The 21,637-nt window shown below is 40.9% G+C and overlaps 1 protein-coding gene and 1 long non-coding RNA gene across 2 annotated transcripts in view; both read left to right on the plus strand.

The window, feature by feature from the left end:
* LOC109926765 overlaps positions 1–21,637 on the plus strand; it is a 741,111-nt gene that overhangs the window by 174,891 nt on the left and 544,583 nt on the right. The gene's annotated exons all lie outside the window — the stretch shown is intronic.
* LOC109918355 overlaps positions 19,126–21,637 on the plus strand; it is a 192,302-nt gene continuing 189,790 nt past the window's right edge. The window contains exon 1 of the long non-coding RNA XR_007265834.1: positions 19,126–19,182. This is a non-coding gene — a long non-coding RNA (uncharacterized LOC109918355). The remainder of the gene's footprint in view (positions 19,183–21,637) is intronic.

Genomic DNA, 21,637 nt, shown 5'->3' on the forward strand with positions numbered 1-21,637 from the left:
TTCAGACATACGGAAAGCATAAAAGTCTGCTGTCAAGATATAGTTTAGAGTTTGAGTTGTGGTTCATTCTCCATTATTTGGGAAGATTTCTGAGCATCCGTGCTTGAAAATACACACAGCGCTGTCTGGTCCCCTGCTGTTTTTCTATATTACGAAGATGTTGCCAGTAGTTTCTGCTTACCTAGCATATTAAAATGACTCAGTACACAAAGTATTCATTGCAGACTGAAGTTATATACCATTTGTGTCAGAATTACATCCTACGTTGTCTGCTTGCACAAGTTTTGCCCAGCTTTACTTTAGTTTGTTCAGGTGGTCAATAGAAATAAAAATAACAAATTCTGCAGCCACTTTTAAATTAATGCCCATGTTTAGACAATTTGCATGAGTAGCTGCTAGTTGGTTACATCTGAGTGATTGATTGAAGAACAAAAAGGATTGAGTTAAGCAGATTGTGAAGCTCTCGGATTTTTCAGAGGTTAATGTTTCAATAATTCATGCAGTGAGCTTGTGTAACATAATTTACAGATTGTATATTCACAGTATTATTTATAGGTGAGGTGAAAAATTAAGAAGGCAGTTGTGTATAATAGATGAAGAATTTTCCATCTGTATGCTTTCCCATTCTAAATTGGAATGCCCACATTTGTAACAACAGTTTGCATTTATATAGTGTCCAAGACATCCAAAGACTGCAGGAACATAATCACAGCAAATCTGACAATAAGCTAACACAAGCATGCCAAACTCTATGACCACGATTGGTAATCTGAACAAAGGGTTTTTTATGGAACAAGATAGAATTCCAGGAGAGCTTTTCAAACACGTGTTATCTGCTCATCAATCAACATTGCTTCAAGTATGTTACATGTTAACTTACATCAGTTCTTGTGAAGATGTATATCAAAGGTTTACAAATTCAACAGTATGTTAGCATGTTAAGCTGCACAAGAAACCAAAATCACATCAATGGCAGAAGGCTTGGTCAAAGAATTGATTTTGAAGACCATCTTTTTGAAAAGGTGAGAGGTACATGAAGAAATTTTCAGATACAAGGGCCAAACAGTTGCCTGATAAAAGTATGAACACAGTTGATGGAATGAAAGAATTGGACGAGTTTGAGGAACACTGAGATCATCAATGCTTGTAGGGTTGGAGGAGGCTATAGATATAGAGAGGAGAGAGACCATGAAGAGATTCCAGTATGAGAGCAAAACTTTTAAGATCAAGACAGAGCTGAATGATGGACCAGTATAGACTCCTGAACGTGTTGACTGAACAGTAAAAATTATGATAAAGGTTGCATAGCTTTGAATGAGGTTAAAAGTTTATGGAAGGTGATGCATTGGAATGACTGATTGTGAATGTAATAAAAATATGGATGAGGTATTGCAGCATATGGGCTCATGCAGCGATGGAAATAAGTAATACTAGGGATCAGAAGCTCCATTTGACCGTCTAGATATGTTGAGATTGTGAACAGTCTACTTTGGCCTGTGGGAGAAGCTCAGATAGACTGGATTGCTGGAAAATAGAATTGTAAAGAGGGCTGAGAACAATAGTTTTACTCTTCCTCAAGTTGAATTGGATGGGATTGTGGCTTATCTAAAAGAAACGAAAAGCAACTGATGAAATGGAGACAGTCAAAGAAGTCAACGGAGTTGATAGTGAGGTTGAGCTCGTTTATGTAGAACTTGAAATTATGTATTGAGGTTGATATTACCAGGAGCAAAAATAGATTGGACATGAAAGAGGAAATCTAAAGGTACTTGCATGGGGTGAGAAGAAAGATCATTGCAGGAGATTTCTCTTGAACTGGACAAACAAAAGTGGAACTTGTCAAGGGCAGGCCCACATATTTTTATTCATTTATGGGATGTGGGCATTTCTGGCTTGGCCAGCATGTATTGCTCATCCCTAACTGCCCTAGACACAGTTAAGACACAATGACTCACTCAGAGATAGTGAGAACTGCAGTGGTGGAGTTAGAGATAACACAGTATGGAGCTGGAATTTCTGAAGAAGGGTCCTGACCCAAAAGGTCAACTTTCATGCTCCTCTGATGCTGCCTGGCTTGCTGTGTTCTTCTAGCTCCATACTGTGTTATCTAAGACACAGTGACATTTCTGTGGGTCTGGAGTCACATGCTGGCCAGATCTAGTAAGGACTGCGCATTTTTTACCCGAAAGGACATTACTGAAATAAATAGGATTTTGCACTTGACAGTGTGTACGTGGTCACAATTTGGTAAGTTTCTTATTCCACATTTTTCATTGACTTCAAATTTCACCATCTGCCATGGTGGGACTTTAAAATATGCCCCCGGAACATTAGCCTGAAGTCTGGACTGCTCGTCCATTAACATTACCGTGATGCCATCACCTCCACGTACGTTTTTTTGTGGGGTGGCATAGTGGCTAGCACTGCTGCCTCACAGCACCAGGGACTCAGGTTCGATTCTACCCTCTGGTGACTCTCTGTGTGGAGTTTACATATTCTCCCTGTGTCTGCATGGGTTTCCTCCAGGTGCTCCGGTTTCCTCCCACAGTCCAAAAATGTGCAGATTAGGTGGATTGGTTGTGCTAAATTGCCCATTGTGTCCAGGGATATGTAGGCTAAGTGGATTAATCATGGGATATACAAGAATCAGGTCGGGGAGTCATCATCATTTGTGAGGGACTGCCAACAATGATGACTCCTCTACCACTCTCAGGGTGAATCCATAGGTGGCTGTACAGATCAATGTGGCTTCTGCAGGCTCTGTTGCACTTGGAATTGGTCTGGCAGCATGTTCCTTTCGCTGTTTTCGCCTGTCTTCTGCTTTTTTGCGACATCAAGTCTCAAGGTGCTTGACGCTTTTGCAGATGCTCCTCCTCCACGCTGGACAGTCTTGGGCCAGTGATTCCCCAGGTATCTGTGTGAATGCACTTCGCCAATGAGGCCTTGAGGGTATCATTGAAGCGCTTCCTCTGTCCACCTGGGGTTCGCCTGCCGTCTTGAAGCTGAGAGTAGAGCACACGCTTGGGGAGTCTTGTGTTGGCCATGGAGACACAAGAAAGAATAAAACTGAGGTGGTAGGACAGTCTGACTGACCACCATGCTGCAAGAGGCAGTTATTCGTGTTAGTGTTTCTGTCAGTTAGTTTGAATGTATTGTTTGTGCTGTGTATTTGATGGGTATGGTGGACTTTGACTTAGAGTCTGATCTTGCGACATCAGGATGGTGTCATTGGCTATTTGGGCAGGAAACAGCCTTTCTGAAGAAGGGTCTCACCCAAAGCGTCAACTTTCCTGCTCCTCTGATGCTGCCTGGCCTGCTGTGTTCCTCCAGCTCCACACTGTGTTATCTCTGACTCCAGGATCGGCAGTTCTTACTATCTCGAAACATTTCAATCTAACCTTGTTGCCTGTACTGTGAACACCACCTGCCTCAAGCTCCTGATGTTGAGCACTTTGATCCCGGTATCTCTTCGAACATAACAGCTTATTTTTCCTGTTTAGATATTTTGTAATGCAAATCAGTGGAAAGGATTTGTTTTCTCAACTGCACCAAAATCTGTCTGATTGAAGACATACTTTACACACAAAATGTAACTTCAGGGGCTGAAATATGTTGTTTATTCTGGTAAACAGATGTTTTATTTTGTTGATCTGTTCACTGTTGCTCTGAAGTTATCTCAGAATGATCATGACTCTTGCTCTGCACACATTTATGAATTCAGATTGATCCATGTGCTTCACTCTTCATTCTTGTGCACCAAGAAAAATGGCAGCTCCTTTCCCTGAACTCCTGAGTTGGTGACACACTCAACAGGCTTTTTTTTATTTTTCGAAATCAGACTGACGACTGACTGGATGCAAAAATAGTTTTGTCTAAAAAAGCTGGGCACTTGCAAATCTGTATCTGGGAAAAGCAGAATGGTTGCACATGTGTTTTTCTTCCCTTTTTCCTCATTGCCACATGTCAGTAACTGAAAGATTTAACATTTCTTCAAACAGAATGAATGCTGTTATGATGATGATATTTATACCTCTGTATATCAGTGTGTTGAATTCAACACAATATGTGTTATATTCCAACACTTCTTTGTTTATTCAGGGACTTCATCAAACGTGTTAAAAGTTACACATTCAATATCGAGCTGAATTAACACACTTCTAAGTGTTGACACATGACTGAGCAGAACAGACAGGATTCGAATGAGCTGTTTTGGGTTCTTAGCCTTACTGACTGACCTTCAAATAGATTAGAAGTCTAATTAAACTTTCCTTCAGGGTGAGCTAATTAATCCCCATCTAAATTGGACCTACTGAACATCAGAGTGAGCTGCCTGAAGATTTTTTTTAATTTTGCTCACCCTGTTACCAGTAATACTAGCTCTAATTTAAACGTCATTTGGTGCAAAATAGATGCGGGATATTTGAGGCCCATCAATTTTGCCTTGTTACTCAGTGTGTGGCAGCATTACATTTGCCAAACTTTAAGGTATACTTTTCCATTTTCTTGACATTTTACAAACCTGTTACAAAACCTTAAGAGGAAAGCTGGCTACAATCCTCGCCAAATATGAAGGAGGTCTGAGCATAGTTCTGGTCCTTAAAAAGAAATTCAGCATCTATTTTATAAATGATTGTCTCATCATAGAAAACTCTGTTTTCTCTTCTGTTTGTACAAATGTCTTTCAGCACATTTGCTTTTTTATTCAAGTTGGTAGATATAAACTCAGAAGATTGAAAATGAATTATTATCTGTACCTTTGTTGATTAACAAATGATTAAGCAAAACTAATAAACCAATTGGAATTACGGGTTGGTTATTGACAGATGGTTGTAGTTTTAACCCCGAGGCTCTAACTCATACATTATTGCCCAGTTTCATAGCAACAGAACTGATTTGAAATGTACTGTATGCAAAATCTGCCAAATCATTGCATGTTGGCAGGGGCATTGCTTTATACTGAGCGAATAAGTCAAATTCCATTGTACTACTTGTTCTACAAGCATATCACTGATATTTTAGTCATCACATTCTGTGATTCCATTCATCTGCAATTACTGGCCCTGGTTTTTCTGACTGAATAAGTAAAATATCATTTTTATTGCATTTGCAATACTTGCGAGATGTGAGGCATGTCTTCAGGACTGTATTCAATTTTCTCTGACAACCATACACCAGTGGTTTGCAGTTCCAAATACTGTATTTATTTAAAAATTCTGATGAGACATTAAATTGATATAATGAAGTGTCTCTGTTTGAAATATGTTGTTCATGCATATTTGTAAATCATTGTGGTATTGGTGGACATCTTTCACATGTACATGAAGTAGTGTTAGATGAAATGGAACTCAGAGCTCCCCCTACTGTTAGCACACTTGCACCTATATGAAATTCAAATCAAAACTACCTTTTGCATTTTACTAAAATCTCAGCGTTTCCATTTCATATCCTCTGTGTACTGTTTACGTGCTGTGGAAAGTAAGCCTAATGGACCACTGGTAAATTTTTGAGAATCCCTTTGAGATCGGTTTTATTCTGGTGAGTTAACAATATCAGTCATTGTCTTAGTCACTTGTTCTTTATATATTGGCAGTTTACCCGGATATATGCAGGTAGTTCTGCTGTAATGCGAGTTTCATTAACGCGAATTGGCTGTAATGCAATTGATGAATAGTGGACGCTGTTTGGATAATGTCAGCTTTCTGCTGTACAGGTATAGCGATTTCCCTACAATGCGATTTTCTATAGCGTGAAGTCACGCAAGAACGCCACTTGGAATTTACAGAAGGAAATCAGTCAATGCATTGCATCTGTTGGCTGTTTCTGATAAGATCTTTCTAAACTGTCACATTTGTTTTGTTTCCTTCTTTCGTGAAATGAACTTGAGTTGTTTTGTAAAAATAATGTGGTAATTTCTGTGTGATTATTTTCAGTGATTGAACACCATGGGCACCACTTAGCAAAAATAAAACTTATCTATGAAGCCAGGTTTTACTCTGAGATATGACTTTCGGGTCATAACAGTGTAATGTGCAAAAGTGTATCTGTGTTTTCTTATAACAATAGTTGGTCAGCTTCTGTAGTAAACTTGACGGCTTAGTGATCCTACAAGAGATCCTCAACGTCTTGCTGTGAGATCGAAAAGTTCTCAAAACTATAACTTTGTATTCTGGCAGAAGCCGAAAAACAAAACAACACACAGGCATCCTAGATCAAAGCCCTGGCAGCTCCTGGATAATGTCAATGTTCACAGAATTACAGAAGTGTGAGAGTGCTGAAGGAAGCCATTTGGCCCATCATGTCTGCAAGGATTCTCCAAGTAAGTTTCATGACTCAGTGCCATTTCTCCTGCCATTTCCCCATCTTGTTGCAAAGTTTTAGAATTCAAAAAAAATCATCCAATGCTTTCTTGAATGCCTAATTCGAACGTACCTCCATTGACATAACTCCACAGAAGCTGGTATCCCATCACCCAGTCACCCTTTATTTACACGTGCATAGTACTTGACACTGGTCCAGCTTCCTCAGAGCCACTCTAGAGTGAACAGAACCCCTGACACTCTTGTTTTTATCTGTCAGCCAGGGCTCCCTGATTGGACCAGGTTAACAGCCCCAGTTGGGGAACTCAGATTCCATGAGGCCCATCTGGCTGATCTTGTTACAATCGCTACATCCACCACACTTCCCAGCATTGCATTTTAGACCAGAACCAATCATTCTGTGAAAACATTTTTTTCTCTCGTTGCACTTGCTTCTTTAAATCTGTGACCCTTCAGTCTTGATCCTTTTCCAAGCAGAACAAATTCTCCTATCTATCCAATGCCATCATGATTTTAAACATGAACATCAGATTTCCACTTAGCCTTCTTCTGTCCAAGGAGAACATAGAGTCACAGAGATGTACAGCAGAATAAAGGCCCTTCGTCTGATTGAGTTTACTTGGTCAAAAACAAGCACCCAACTATTCTGTTCCCATTTTCCTGCACTTTTTAGAGGGGATGTGAGGAAATTTTTTTTTCAGCTAAAGGGTGGTGGGATTCTGGAACTCGCTGCCTAAAAGGGTGATCGAACCATAACAACCTTGAATCTAACAGAGTTATGATTGGTGTTTGCAAATGGTCCCCCACTGATACTTCTACTGCTTGTCTGGCTTCATTACTTAAATCTAAGTCCAGGACTGCCCCCTCTCTTGTAGGGCCATCTACACACAGTTCCAAACTCTCCAGTCTATCCTCATGGATTCTATCCACTTATCCTTATCCTGGAACAATTCTTGCAGATCTCTTCTGCATTCTCCCAAATGTGTTTGCATCCTTCCTTTTGTGTGGTGCCCAGAACTGTACAACTCCAGCTGAAGCCTGAGTGTCTTGTACATGTTCAGCATTACTTCCTTGCACCGTATGCTTTGTCTCTGTTAATAAAGCACAGGATATTGTCTGCTATATTCAGTGCCCCTGTCCTGCCACTTTCATTGATTTGTAGACACAAACACCCAGGTCCCTCTGCTAGTGCATCCCCTTTAGATTTGTTATCCTTATTTTATATTGTCTGGCCATGTTCTTCCTATGAAAATTCATCACCTCACACTTCTTTGAATTGAAGTTCATCTGCCACCCATCAGCCCATTGGACCAACTTGTGCACGTCTTTTGAAGTTCTACACCATCATCCTCCTCCATTTACACTCCTTCCAAGTTTTGTATCTGATAATGAGTAGTGGTCTGGCAATTTCCATTCTCACTTCCTTCAATATTCTTGGATATATCTCATCTGGGTTAAGCACCAGCAGTTTATTATTATAATCCCAGCTGATGTTATTATTGAACAAGTCAGATCCCAGACAAAAACTTGGCTTGGGAGATTATATTTTGTTTCATTTCAATTTTGGTCTTGCACTGAAACATAAGAAAACAATGCTACAGATTTTTGTTTCAATCACACAGCCTATACCACACTATGTAAAACTTCTTCCTTCTCAATTCAGAACCCTTTAAATGACAGCTTCCCTCTCTGTCACTATGTCCTAGGCCGCAGCTCCCTCCTTAGTATCCATTTAACACCTCAGCTATGCACCCCCATTCCCGATGTGTAAATGTAACTTTTGATCCCTAATCAACCCTCCTGTTCCTTTTACCATTATTTAACTTTTTATTTGCCCGTAGAAGTCTTCTGGGATTCCCATTCATGTTGGCTGTCAGTCTTTGTCATAATTCCTCCTCTCTTTTTTGCTATGGGTTTTTTACCTCCCCTTTGAACCTTCTGTGTACCTCTTGGTGCTCAAGTCAAAGATCTAAGTGATGACTTGACCACTTGATTTAGGTTTGGGTCTGATGCTTCCTGGATAGTTCATCAATTTGTTCAATTCAGAATGAACATTCATTGAATACAAATACATTGCAAGAGCAAAAATCCCAAAAGGAACAAAAATCAATGTCTTTGTCTTCAAGCAGCCCAACTGAAGAGAGGAATTCCAAAGACATCTCACAACCAATCTGTAAAATCTTCCCCCCGCGTCCCACACACAAACACACCACAATTTCACAATAACGGGAGCAAATACAATTAGCTGTACTCAACACTTGTGTCTGCACCATTGTCCAGCAGCAGCAGCATCAACATCACCAAGATGGAGCCGACAAAAACAATGCAGAGGTATGTGATGAGGAAGCGATGAAGATAATGGATGAGGGTAAGGCAATGTACATTGTCTACATGCACCTTACTGAAGCATTTGACAAGGTTCTTCATGGTAGGCCAGGCTAGAGGATCAGTTTGCAAGGAATCCATGATAAGTTGGCAAGTTGGATTGCCATAGGAGACAGAGGATAGTTGTGGAAGAGACAGTAAGAACTGCAGATGCTGGAGTCAGAGATAACCCAATGTGGAGCTGCAGAAGCACAGCAGGCCAGGCAGCATCAGAGGAGCAGGAAAGTTGACGTTTCAGGTCAGGATCCTTCTTTCAAAAAAGCTCCTCCAGCTCCACACTGGGTAATTGTGGAAGACGTTATTCTGATTGGAGGTCTGTGACGAGTGGTGTTCTTTGGGGACCAGTGCTGAGACCTCTGTTGTTTTGTAATATATATGAATGATTTGGATGAGAATGTTGCCGGTCTGATTAGAGGACATGAAAATTGGTGGAGTTGTGGATAGTGAGGAAGGATATCAAAGGATGCAGCAGGATATCGATCATCTGGAAAGTTCGACAGAGAAATGGCAATGGGTTTAATCCAGACAAGTGTGAGGTGAAGCATTTTGGGAGATCAAATGCAAGAGGAAAGTATATTGTAAATGACTGAACCCTCAGGAGCATGGGTAGTCAGAGGGATCTTCGGGTTCAGGTCCACAGCTCCCTGAGAAGTGGATGAGGTGGTAAATACGGAATACACCATGCTTCCCTTCATTACTTGGGACATTGAATATAAAAGTTGGCAAGTTCCTGTTGCAACTATAGAAGATTTTGATCAGGCCATATTTGAAGTCCTGTGCACAGTTCTGGTCGCTGCACTACAGGAAGGATGTGAAACTTTGGAGATGGAGACATTTACCAGGATATTGCATGAGTTGGAGATGTTGAGCAAGAAGGAGAGGTTGGACAAATTGGGTTGTTTTCGCTTGAGTGTCAGAGGCTGAGGAGTGATCTGATCCAAGTATATAAAATTATGACAGACATGTATAGGGTGAATAGACGGAGTCTTTTTCCCATGATGGAAATGTCAAATGTGAGAGGGCATTGGTTTAGGGTGAGAGGGAGAAATTTTAAAGATGTGCGCAGTAAGTTTTTGGACACAAAGAGTAGGAGGTGCCTGGAACACACTGTCAGAGAAGGTGGTAGAAGCAGATACAATAGCAAAGTTTAAGAGGCATTTAGACAAGCGTATGAACAGACAGAGAATAGAAGTCTGTGGACCATGTGCAAGCAGATAGGATTAGTTCAGATTAGCATCATGGTTGGCCCAAAGGGCCTGTTCTGGTGTTATGTTGCTGTTTGTTCTAATATTTGTGGGGTGCATCTACTGAAATGCTTCTTCAGTCTCTTTTCCTTTATCCTCTGGTGCTGCTTGTTCTCTTGCATGATATTAACTTAAGAAGAATGTTCTTTGGGAACAGTTTTCTTGGTCAAGAGCCTTCACTAAAGTATGGAGGAATGATCAAAATCTTTCGGTGATCTTAGGCAGTTGGACCTCACTTGACCAGAGGAGTATTTGTCACAAAGTAATATTCCCATTTCAATAAAAATGGCATGAAATTTCACCAACCTGTGAAGCTGACAAAAGGAGTTCGCAGAGTGATATGGATTGGTTAGGTCAAAAAAATTGCAGATGAAGTATCATGTTAACTTGTCCTCTTCAGCAGGTTGTTTATCAAGGTATGTTATTTAAATGAAGAGATATTACAGATCATGGAGGCACAGAAAGATTTGGGTATCCTGGTATAGAAGGTTCAGTTGACATATATCTGGGATAAGGGCGCACCTTACGACAAAAGGTTGGGTAGATTGGTGTTCAGCAAAATGAAGATGGAGACAGGAAGTATCTAATTGTGACGTACAAGATCCTGAGAGGACTGAACAAGGGTAGATGTTGGAACAGTTTGTTCCCTTATGGGAGAGTCTAAAATTTGGTCATATGAATAAGTGATCTTTCATTTAAGATGACAATGGATTTTCTCTGAGAGGTTCATGAGCTTGTGAAGCTCTGTTCATTGAATATTTCTCAGGCACAGACGGATACATTGTTGGCTAACAAAGGAATCAAAACTCATCGGGAGTCGGTGGGAACGTGGAGCTAAGAGCATGTTAGATCAAGCGTGAACTTTGTGAATGACAGAGTAGGCTCCAGTGACTCCATAAATGCAAGATGATGCAATTTAGTCAGACAAACCAGGGCAGGACTTGCACAGTTAATGGTAGGGCGCTAGAGAATGTTGTTGAATGGAGAGACTTTGGGTGCAGGTACATAGTTCTTTGAAAGTAGCATTACAGGTAGACCAGGTGGTGAAGAAGGCAACACGAAAAGAACTGCAGATGCTGTAAATCAAAAACAAGGCATTGGTAAGATCTCATTTGGAGAACTGCGTACAATTATGGTCGCACTGCTGTGGGAAATATGTTATTAAACTGAAAATGGTGCAAAAAAGATTTACAAGGTTTCAGTTAAAAGGAGAGGCTAGATAGGCTGGGACTTGTTTCCCTGGAGAGGAGGAGGCTGAGGTGTGATCTGAAAGAGGTATAAAATCATGAGGGTCATAAATAAAGTGAATAACCAAGGTCTTTCCAAGCTACAGGAGTTCCAAACCAGAGGCATAGGATAAACATGAAAGGGAAAGATTTAAATGAGACATGAAGGTCACCTGTGGTGTGTATATGAAATGAGCTGCCAGACGAAGTGGTAGAGGTAGGTACAGTTACAGCATTTAACAGACATTTGGACAGGTACGAGGACAGGAAGGGTTTAGAGGGATATGGGCTGAATGCTGGCAAATGGAAATAGTTCAGTTTAGGAAATCTGGCCACCATGGCCAAGTCAGGCTAAAGTGCCTGTTTCCATGCTATATGACTGACTCCATTGCTGAATGGCCTCATCTTATTTCTAATTTCTATCTTCTATATTCAGAATGAGCTGTGTATTATTACAATAAATGGGAATATCTTTTCCCCTCAAATTGATTGTTCTCACTTTGTTCCAACACATGCTTGCTCCACTAAATCCTTGCAAATCATTGAAGAAGGTATTGGAGAAATGTGTTGTTGGAAAATCATGTTGTGGAGGAATACTGAATGGATGCATTTACATCAATCAAACACTGTACAACTTCACAGACTATCTTGATTGCCTGTCAGGTTGGTGGGTTGGCAGTGCCACAGGCCATCCTCATTGGAATCACTGACGAAACTTACATGGGCTTCTCAGGTAATGGTTTCCAGTACTAACTGTACCAAGGAATTAATATAGTAAGCATAGTGCTTCTAGAAGTAACATTATGCCATTGAATCTTTCTCCCTTGGTGTACGCATATTGATTCCAAATAAGAATCATGAAATATATGCATTATGAATAAAACATTGGAGTCTGGAACAGAAGCAGGCCACTCAGCCCAATCAGTGCACGCATCAGTTGATGCTCCACTAGAGGGTCCCTCCATCTTTGCTTATCTAACTCTGGCATCAGTACCCTATATCCTCTTCTGCCTTCTGCTTAGTTACCCTTCCCAAAATGCAACTATGCTGTTTACATCAGCAATTCTCTGTGGGACTAAGTTCTACATTATCACCACCACTGGTGTAGAGTTTCTTCTGAACTTCCTTGCATATTTTTTTGTTGACTATTGTAGGTTGATGGGCTGAGTTTTGCTGTCCCCTACAAAACATTGTTATACCTCACAAGCTCACCCCTCAAAAACGGATTATTTTGTTTGACTGTTGAAACTGCTGGCATGATCTTCAGTGAAACATTACTTTCCACCCTAGTTTCACCATTAGATTCAGCTAATAAAACATATAGCTGAAACTGCAGAGTCTGAAGGTTCTGTTAAGGTACTGACAGTCATCACCACGTGTACCCCTGTGTATGAGTGATGTCATCTTATTCCCCAGAACCTAAATTGAATCCTGTCTTAAATTTTTCTGCCTCCGAATTTTGTCGTTGGTCAAACCCCATATCAAGGGCCTGATTGAGTACCGCATTTTGATTTTAGCTATCTTGCACATGCCTGTTCATGATATCTTCAAATGAATGAAGAGTGCCTGATGAATAATTCAAATCAAGCCAGTTTAAATCTATGAAATGAATGACGCAGTTGTTTCAGTTTTACAAACATTTTAACTTGTCCTAACGTTGCACAGTATTTCTTTATGCTCAGATTTTTTCATTGGCTGAATTAGAGTTAAAAACAGTCAGATCACTGTCTGTGCAAATTAGTTTAAAGTGCTCCATTGTCATGGGAAAATAGAGTGACAAGTCATTATCATTTTACAGGGCATAAAAAGAGAAGTGTGAAATGGTGGGACTTAACTACATTTTAAAATCCTAATGTTCTGACAATTGGGTGTCAGAAAATGTTCCTCTAAACTCTGGCTTTCTTGGATTCTAATCCAATTTTGCCGATGAGGTCAGTATTGATAGCTATCTCACTGGACTTATGTTTTGAAACTGTGTACTAATTGGCAGTAATTAGGCAATGTTCATCTGGCAGGTCTGTGGGATAAAAGATTTTGAAAATCAAATATTCTGCAATTAATGTTGAATGTTTTAAGAATAAAACTTGTTCTGTCTATATGAGATGATTTTATATTGTCAACAGGCAGGGAATGAAGGTTCAGTTCCTCTGCATGGATATTGTTTACTTTGATTTGTGCACAGGAAAAAAGTAGGAATCTTAAACTGCATTTCCAGCTGTTTCTGGAGCTCAAATCAAGGGATTTGGAAGCATACAAAGAAATTAAGGAAGACCTGATGACAAGGACCAATACAAAAATGCATTGAGTTGTTGACAGCAAACACAGACAACATAGACTAATTACCTATTATTTTCAGACATGCAATTGTGTCATCATGTCAGTAAGATTCAAGTTTGCATCTGCAGCAGACTTGTGTTTTTTCTGTCTTGTAGTCTTAAGCATGGCAATGGAACAAAGCAGAAATTCAGCCAAGACAGATTTTGCAATTTTCACAGTTCTCTTGAATGATAAACAGTTTTTTTCTGAAGCAGCTGGAAATATTTTAGATTGCACATCTGGTTTCTGATTTATTTTCTATGGAGCAGACCATGGACGAATGTTGAAATAAACAACAGGATGAACCTTCCCAAGAATCAGTTAAACGTCACTTTCAGGGAGATGACAGAGGTTTCCCTCTGTGAACCTGAGAAACTTACATCACACAATTTTACAATGTTCACCTTATGAAGTACACACCATGCCTTTGCAGTTCAACTGTTGGACTCACCAGCAGCAAATTGCTGTTTGGTGCTGAGACCTTTTGGCATTCACACTCCAGATGTCATAATTAAAATCCAGCTGCACACTATGTCAAAAGAAATGCCAGCATGATCTGAAGTAGCCACTCAGTTAAGTGAGGCGTCCATGGTTTGGAGTAACGGGCAACAGTGTTGCAAGTGTATGTGCCAGCATCTCAACTTTGCTACTCCACAGTTGCTCTGCCACTGCACTCATTTCCCACCTCAGTACATGATCTACCACCCTCAATATTGCATGTGGTATCTTCCTTCAGTGGCACTCAGACACCTTAGCCCTTGATGCTGTCTCTGTTTCCTACTTTTTCATGCACCACATTTCCTGATTGATGTCAACTTAGCTTATCCACCGATTATAGTTGCGTTTGATTGTTCATTGCTATGGAACATGACAAAATACCTGGCTCTCTGTCTGTGCTGAAAGGCAAGGAAGAGAAAGGCAGCGATGCTGTGAACCTCCAAGTACTCAGTCCCAAATGTTCTATTATGATATGGTGATGCCAGTGCTGTGCTATTGCCAACCTCCATAGCGGAGAGTGCAGGTGGTTGCTGCCCATGAGTATCCCCTGAGATGTTGGGGAATGCTTGCCAAGTTGGAGGCCTGGAAGCTGCATTCACCATGTACCTGTTCAGACTGTCATGTTGGGAATTGTCACCATCCAGTACCTCTCCAGTTTCTCTTCAGTGCCGAGGAAAATAGCAAATTGCAGATAAACAAGGCATAATTAGATGATAATGAGATGTTAATTTATGAACATCGGTCCCCCACCTTGTCTCACACAAGCAAGATTCTCACAGACAGCGGACAGGAGACAGAGCAGAGGAAACGTTACTCTGTTTCTAATGCAAGTTGGGAAGGTTTACTCGTCAAGGATTGTGGTGTCACTGTGCAGTAAAGTGTTTCACAAAGGAGCTAATTATCAAAGGACATGCATCCTTTCGAAAAGATAGGCAAAGGCGCAGGGCTGGTGTTGGCAGGGTTGCCATGTTGATAAGAAATGAAATTACATCAACAGCTAGAAGTAATGTAGAGTTTCAAGGTGTAAATTCTGTGTGATAGAGTTAAGGAACTGCACCTGCACCCCGAGGGCTCTTTGTTCGGCAGCACTCCCCAGGGCCCTACCTGTATGAATCCAAATGTACTGCTGAAGCTGTATATGGCCCTGGTCAGACCGCATTTGAAATATTGTGAGCAGTTTGGGGGCCCCCTATTTATGGTAAAATGTGCTGGCAGTGGAGGAAGTCCAGAGGAAGTTTACAAGAATGATCCCAAGAATGAAGGCTTGTCATATGAGGAGCGGTTGAGGACTCTGGGACTGTATTCGTTGGAGTTTAGAAGGATGAGAGGGAATTTCATTGAAATTTACAGAATACTGAGGCCTATATAGTGTGAACGTAGAGAAAATGTTTCCACTCATGGGAGAGACGAGGACCTGAGGGCACAGCCTCAGAGTGAAGGGATGACCCTTCAGAACTGAGATGAGGGGGAGTTTCTTCAGCTAGAGGTTGGTCATTCTGTGGAACTCATTGCTGCAGAAGGCTATGGAGGCCAAGTCATTGAGTGTATTTAAGATAGAGGTAGGTTCTTGATTAGTAAGGGGATCAAGGGTTCCAAGGAAAAGGCAGGAGAATGTGTTTGAAAAATATCACAGTCACCACTGGTGGAGCGGACTCAATTGACTGAATGATTGCTTGAATCCTGCTCCTATATCTTATGGCTTTTAGGGATGAGTGCCCACCTTATGACAGCATTTTACTTTCTGTTTGAAAGTGAGGTGGTTCATTGTGAAGGAAGTGTATTAAATTTGAACAACGAATTTATAAAGGCATGAGGTACAATGCTGTTTCAGAGATAGTAGGAACTGCAGATGCTGGAGAATCTGAGATAACAAGGTGTAGAGCTGGATGAACACAGCAGGCCAAGCAGCATCAGAGGAGCAGGAAGGCTGACGTTTCGGGCCTAGACCGTCTAGGCTGTGGTTTGTTTGCTCTTCGATCTGGTTCATTGCTTTGCAGACGTTTCATTACCCTGCTGGGTAACATCATCAGCGCAGCCTCTGACAAAGCATTGTTGCATTTTCCTGTTTGCTATTTAAACTCTGGGGTCCGTTGGAGTTGATTACCTCATTGCTCGTTGGTGTTCATCACAACAAAAAGACATGACCAATACTCACTCGTCTCCATACATACAGACAAGGAGGACCACCATTGTTCGATTGGGACAACGTCAGAATCCTAGGACAAGCCAAACAGAGACAAGCACGGGAATTCCTGGAGGCCTGGTTCTCCACCCACAAGGCCATCAATAAACACGTAGAATTAGACCCTATTTACACACCACTGCAAAGAAAACCGGAAATGAGGTAATCAACTCCAACGGACCCCAGAGTTTAAATAACAAATGGGAAAATACAACAGCGCTTCATTGGAGGCAGCACTGATGATGTTACCAGCAGGGTAATAAAACGTCTACAAAGTAATGAACCAGCTCAGCGAATGAACTAACCACAGCATCCACAACCCGAGCTACAAATCTACTCAAGAATATTAGGCACGTGGTACAAATTGACTGAGGTGGTTTGGGAAGATACATTGAAAAGGCAGTTGACAGTCGTGAAAGAACTATTACGTGATTTACAGCAACGATGCTTTCCTTCAAGGTCCTAAACTCAAAACAAGTCAGTCACCCATGACTTAAAAAAGGAAGTTCAGGATTGTATAAGATTCAAAGTCAAGGCCTATAAAGATGCCAGAAAGAGCAGAATTCTGAAGGTTAGGAGGTTTTTAAAATACCGAGGAGGACCAAGAAACTGGAAAAGAAAGGTGAATAGAACATGAATGCAATCTAGTAAAAATCTTAAAAGTAAGTTCAAAGGAAAGGTTTGGCTAAAACGAATGTCAGTCCATTGTAAGCAGAAACAGGAGAATTTATTCTGCGGAATAGAGAAATGACAGAGAAGTTAAGTCGTTACTTTATGTCTGTTTCCACTGAGGAAGTCACAAGGAATCCTCCAGAATTAGAGATTCAAGTTGGTGCAGAGACTGAGGAATTAAATGAAATTAATAAGATTGTACTGGAGAAATTAATAAGATTGTACTGGAGAAATTAATAGGCTTGAAAACTGATAAATCCCAAGGACCTAATTATCTGTATCTCTGTGTTGAAGATTGTGGCAGTTGAGATAGTTGATACATTAGTGATTATTTTCCAAAATTCTACAGAATTTTGAATGATACCTGCAGATTGGATGGCTCCACTATCTAAGAAAGGAGCAAAGGGGAAAAACAGGGAACCGAAACAACAAGGTGCAGGGCTGGATGAACACAGCAGGCCAAGCAGCATCATAGGAGCAGAAAGGCTGACGTTTCGGGCCTAGGCCCTTCATCAGAAAAGGGGGAGGGGAAGGGCGTTCTGAAATAAATAGGGAGAGAGTGGGAGGCGGATAGAAGATGGATAGAGGAGAGGATAGGTGGAGAGGAAACAAACAGGTCGAAGAGGCGGGGATGGGGCCAGTAAAGGTGAGTGTAGGTGGGGAGTTAGGGAGGGGATAGGTCAGTCCAGGGAGGACGGACAGGTCAAGGGGGTGGGATGAGGTTAGTCGGTAGGAAATGTTTCTGACGTTTCCTTTCTGCTCCTATGATGCTGCTTGGCCTGCTGTGTTCATCCAGCCCTGCACCTTGTTGACAGGGAACCGAAGTCCCGTTTGTCTGAGAGCACTTGTATGTAAAGTGCTGGGCATTTTTTTGAAAGGATGTGATGCATAGACACTTGGATGAAAATGATCTGATCAGGCATAGTCAGCAGAGATTTTTGAAAAGGAAATTGTATTTAATGAGCTTAATGGAGTTTTTGAGGACATTCTGAACAAGATTGGTGAAGGAGAGCTGAAGGATGCACTGTACTTAGATTCTCAGAAGGCTTTTCACAGAGTCCCTCCACAGGAGGCTGGTGAGAAAAATTAAAGCACACAGGATTAGAGATAATATACTTGTATAGACTATTGGTTGGTTAACAGACAGTAGGAATAAATGAGTCCTTTCTGAGTTGGCAGGCTGTGACAAATGGAGTATTGCAAAGATCAGTACTTGGGCCGCAACTGTTCATAATAATTATAATGATTTGGAAGTGGGGACCAAATGTAATACTTCTGAATTTGTGGATGATATAAATTGAAGTGGCAATGTGTGTTGTGTGGAAGATGTAAAGCAGCTTAAAGAAAATTTGTGAATGGTCAAGAAAATGGCTTTGGAATTTCATGGGGAAACATGCGAGTTTATCCACTTGGGAAGGCAAAACAGATGTGCAGATTATTTTCTTAAATGGTAAGAAGTTGAAAAGTTTGAAATACAAAGGGACTAGGTGTCCTGTGGATAAGTCATTGAAGGCCAACATACAGGTGTAGCAAGGCTATTAGGAAGATGAAAGGAATGTTGGCCTTGATTGCAAGAGGATTTGGCTTTAATCGACACAGAGGCTCGGCAAACCATGTGAGCAGAAATATTGTGGTGGGTGAATTCCCAGGCTGTGTAGAAGTAACCAACTAGGGACCAGGCGAACCCGGATTGGTTTTGTGCAATGGAAGAACTTAATTAATAAACTTGTTATGAGAAGTACTTGAGGAAAAAGTAATCATGACATGATAGAATTCTTCACTTGGATAGTAGTGAAGTAGTCCAATCCAAAACTAGGGGTCCTACATCTAAGCAAAGGGAACAATGAAACAATGTGGGTTGAGTTAGCTGCAATATTCTGGGTAACTTTGTTAAAAGGCATGACAGTGAATACGCAATGGTTAACATTTAAAGAACAAATGTAAACATGCAACTGTTTTCCATTCTTTTTGCATGAAAGTACAGAACAGGAAAAGGTGCCTAACCATTGCTTAAAAAAATTAAGGTAATATTAGATAAAAAAAAGAAATCAGATAAAGTTGCTAGATAAAGTGGCAGGTCTGGGAACTGAGAGCAGTTTAGAAGTCAGCTAAGGAGGTTCAAGAATTTGGTTAGAAGGGGTAAAATAGAGTAAAAGAGTAAGTTGCAAGGAACGGAAAGCGGATACTTAGAGCCTCCGTCAGTACGAAAAAAGAAAAAGATTAAAACAGGCAAATTGCAGATTAATTAAACAACAGCTTTATTTCTGCCTTCACAGAAGAAGACTCAACTATCCAGAAATGCGAGGGAAGCAAGGTTCGATGGGAAAGGAGAATTGAAGAAGGTTAGTATAAGTGGAAGAAAAAAAATGTTGGAAAAATTGATGGGACAAAATACTAATCGATCCTTAGGGCCTAATAATATATATGCCAGGGCACTGAAGGAAATAGCCACAGAAATCATGGATGTGCTGATTGTCCTCTTGCAAAATTCTGTAGGTTCTGGTGGATAGGTTGTTAGGGGTATGTCGGAATGTGGATTTGAGGTTGTAGTGCTTGTAATGAGGTCAGCCAGATGAATATCATAGAACGTGAGTCCCCTGATTGGGGCTGTTAACCTGGTCCAATCAGAGAGCCCTGGCTGACAGATAAAAACAAGTGTGTCAGGGGTTCTATTCAATCTGAGAGTTGGCTGTGAGGAAGCTGGACCAGTGTCAAGTACCTTGCATCTGTAAATAAAAGGTGAATTGGTGTTGGAATACCAGCCTCTGGCGAGTTATTTCAGAAGTTATAAATAGATCAGCCATGATCTTGTGCAAAGGCAGAGCAGGTTTGATCAGCCAAATAGCTGACTTCTGTTGAAGTCCTATGGTGAAAGTCCTGGATTTAAAGAAGTGCTCTTACAGTAAGGAGAGTACTTTGGCTGCAATTGTTTTGCTGATCTCTGCTGTGATGCACGTGTAACCATGTGGAGTCCACAGACAACTGGAATCTGATTGTCGAGCCTAGTTCCTGTATTGCATGAAATTAAATTACGTCCACCAGTGTACAGAAATTGAGCAGCCATTCACTTTTTAAAATTCCAAGACCATTTTACTAGTTTTCAACATGCTAATTGTAAGTAAATTCTAGAGAAGCAGAATTTATTGGAAAGTCAAAACTTATTATGTGGAATGATTCTGTAATGATACCAAGATGTAGCCTCCCAGCAGTGGGGCATTTACTTCAGAGATATAACAAACGAAAATGTTATATTCAGAAAGAAATCAGTTATTCTGGGAGGCGATCATCAATGGATCATACCGGTTATTCCTGAAGTAGGTATTTTGTGTTGTGTTGACTCAAGTAATTGGTCGGTTTGGAGTTGTTCTGCTTCTTGCGCACAGGACATACTAAGGCAATTTTCCACATTGTTACATTACTGCCATTGTTGTAGCTGTACTGGAGCTTAACCTGGGCATTGGTGGTTGTGGAGCACAAGTCTTCAGTCCTTTTATCAGATTGCTGTCAGCGCCCATAACATTTGCAGTTTTCAATGCTTTCAGCCTTTTCTTTATATTATGTGGAGTGGTATCTCTGATGCTGGGAACCCCTGAAGAAGGCCAAAATGGGTCATTTAGTCTGCACTTCTGACTGAACTGTTGCAAATGCTTCAGCCTTACTTTTTGCATTGATATACTGGTCTCCCTCATGATTGGGAATGGGAGATAATTGTGAGGCCTTCTCCTCCAGTGAGTTGTTTACTTGTCCACCGTCAGTCATGACTGGATGTGGCAGGACTGCAGAGCTCAGAACTGTTTCTTGTAGAATTGCTTAGTTCTGTTTATTGCATGCTGTTTGTCATGCAAGTAGTCCTTTTTTGTAGCCTTGTTTTATGGCGCAAGACAGAATCTGAATTTCAACTTGATAAGAAATGTGCTACAGCAGGAGACTCCTGGAGTTGAAATGTTTGTCACTTAACATAGTTACAGATTGCATTGTGTACTAGTAATCTATAGGACGAGTCCCAAACTGGAGTTCAGTTATGTTGCAAATGGACATGAGAGGCTCTGTGAGATAAGTGAAATAACTTGCTGGGCAGGGGAAAACTTTAAAAATGGCACAGAACTAGAGGATGAGAAAGCAAGAATCAAAATAACTGCTGACCAAAATGTCCAAAACTTTAAAAATGGCACAGAACTAGAGGCTGAGAAAGCAAGAATCAAAATAACTGCTGACCAGAATGTCCTTCAGCAGCATTGTGAATGGAAACCATGTAGCACGGCTACAGAGAGGGAAATCAAAGGCTATGGAAGCATTTCAAACCAAGAATACAGACCCAGGGAGGTCATAATGCCATAATTAAACACAATAAAGTGGCATATTCAAAGCTTAAGGAGATGAGGTTGGATGAAAGCGATTCTACAAATACATCAAAGACAAACGAGTAACTAGGGAGAAAACAGGGCCTCTTGAAGATCAGCAAGACTGCCTGTGTGTGGAACTGCAGGAGATGAGCAAGATACTAAACAAGTATTTTTCATCAGGGTTTACTGTGGAGAAGGATATGGAAATGAGAGAACTTGGGGAATAAATAGCGATATCTTGAAAAGTGTCTATATCACAGAGGAGGAGGTGCTGCATGTCTTAAAACGCATAAAGGTGGATAACTTCCAGGTGTACCCTAGAACTTTGTGGGAAGCTAGGGAATTGATTGCTGGGCCCCTTGCTGAGATATTTGTATAGCCATGGGTGAGAAGACTGGAGCTTGGCTAACGTGGTGCCATTTAAGAAAGGCAGAAAGGAAGAACCAGGAAACTA

This window comes from Rhincodon typus, chromosome 40 (assembly GCF_021869965.1).
Source record: "Rhincodon typus isolate 14 chromosome 40, sRhiTyp1.1, whole genome shotgun sequence".
Lineage (NCBI taxonomy): Eukaryota > Metazoa > Chordata > Chondrichthyes > Orectolobiformes > Rhincodontidae > Rhincodon > Rhincodon typus.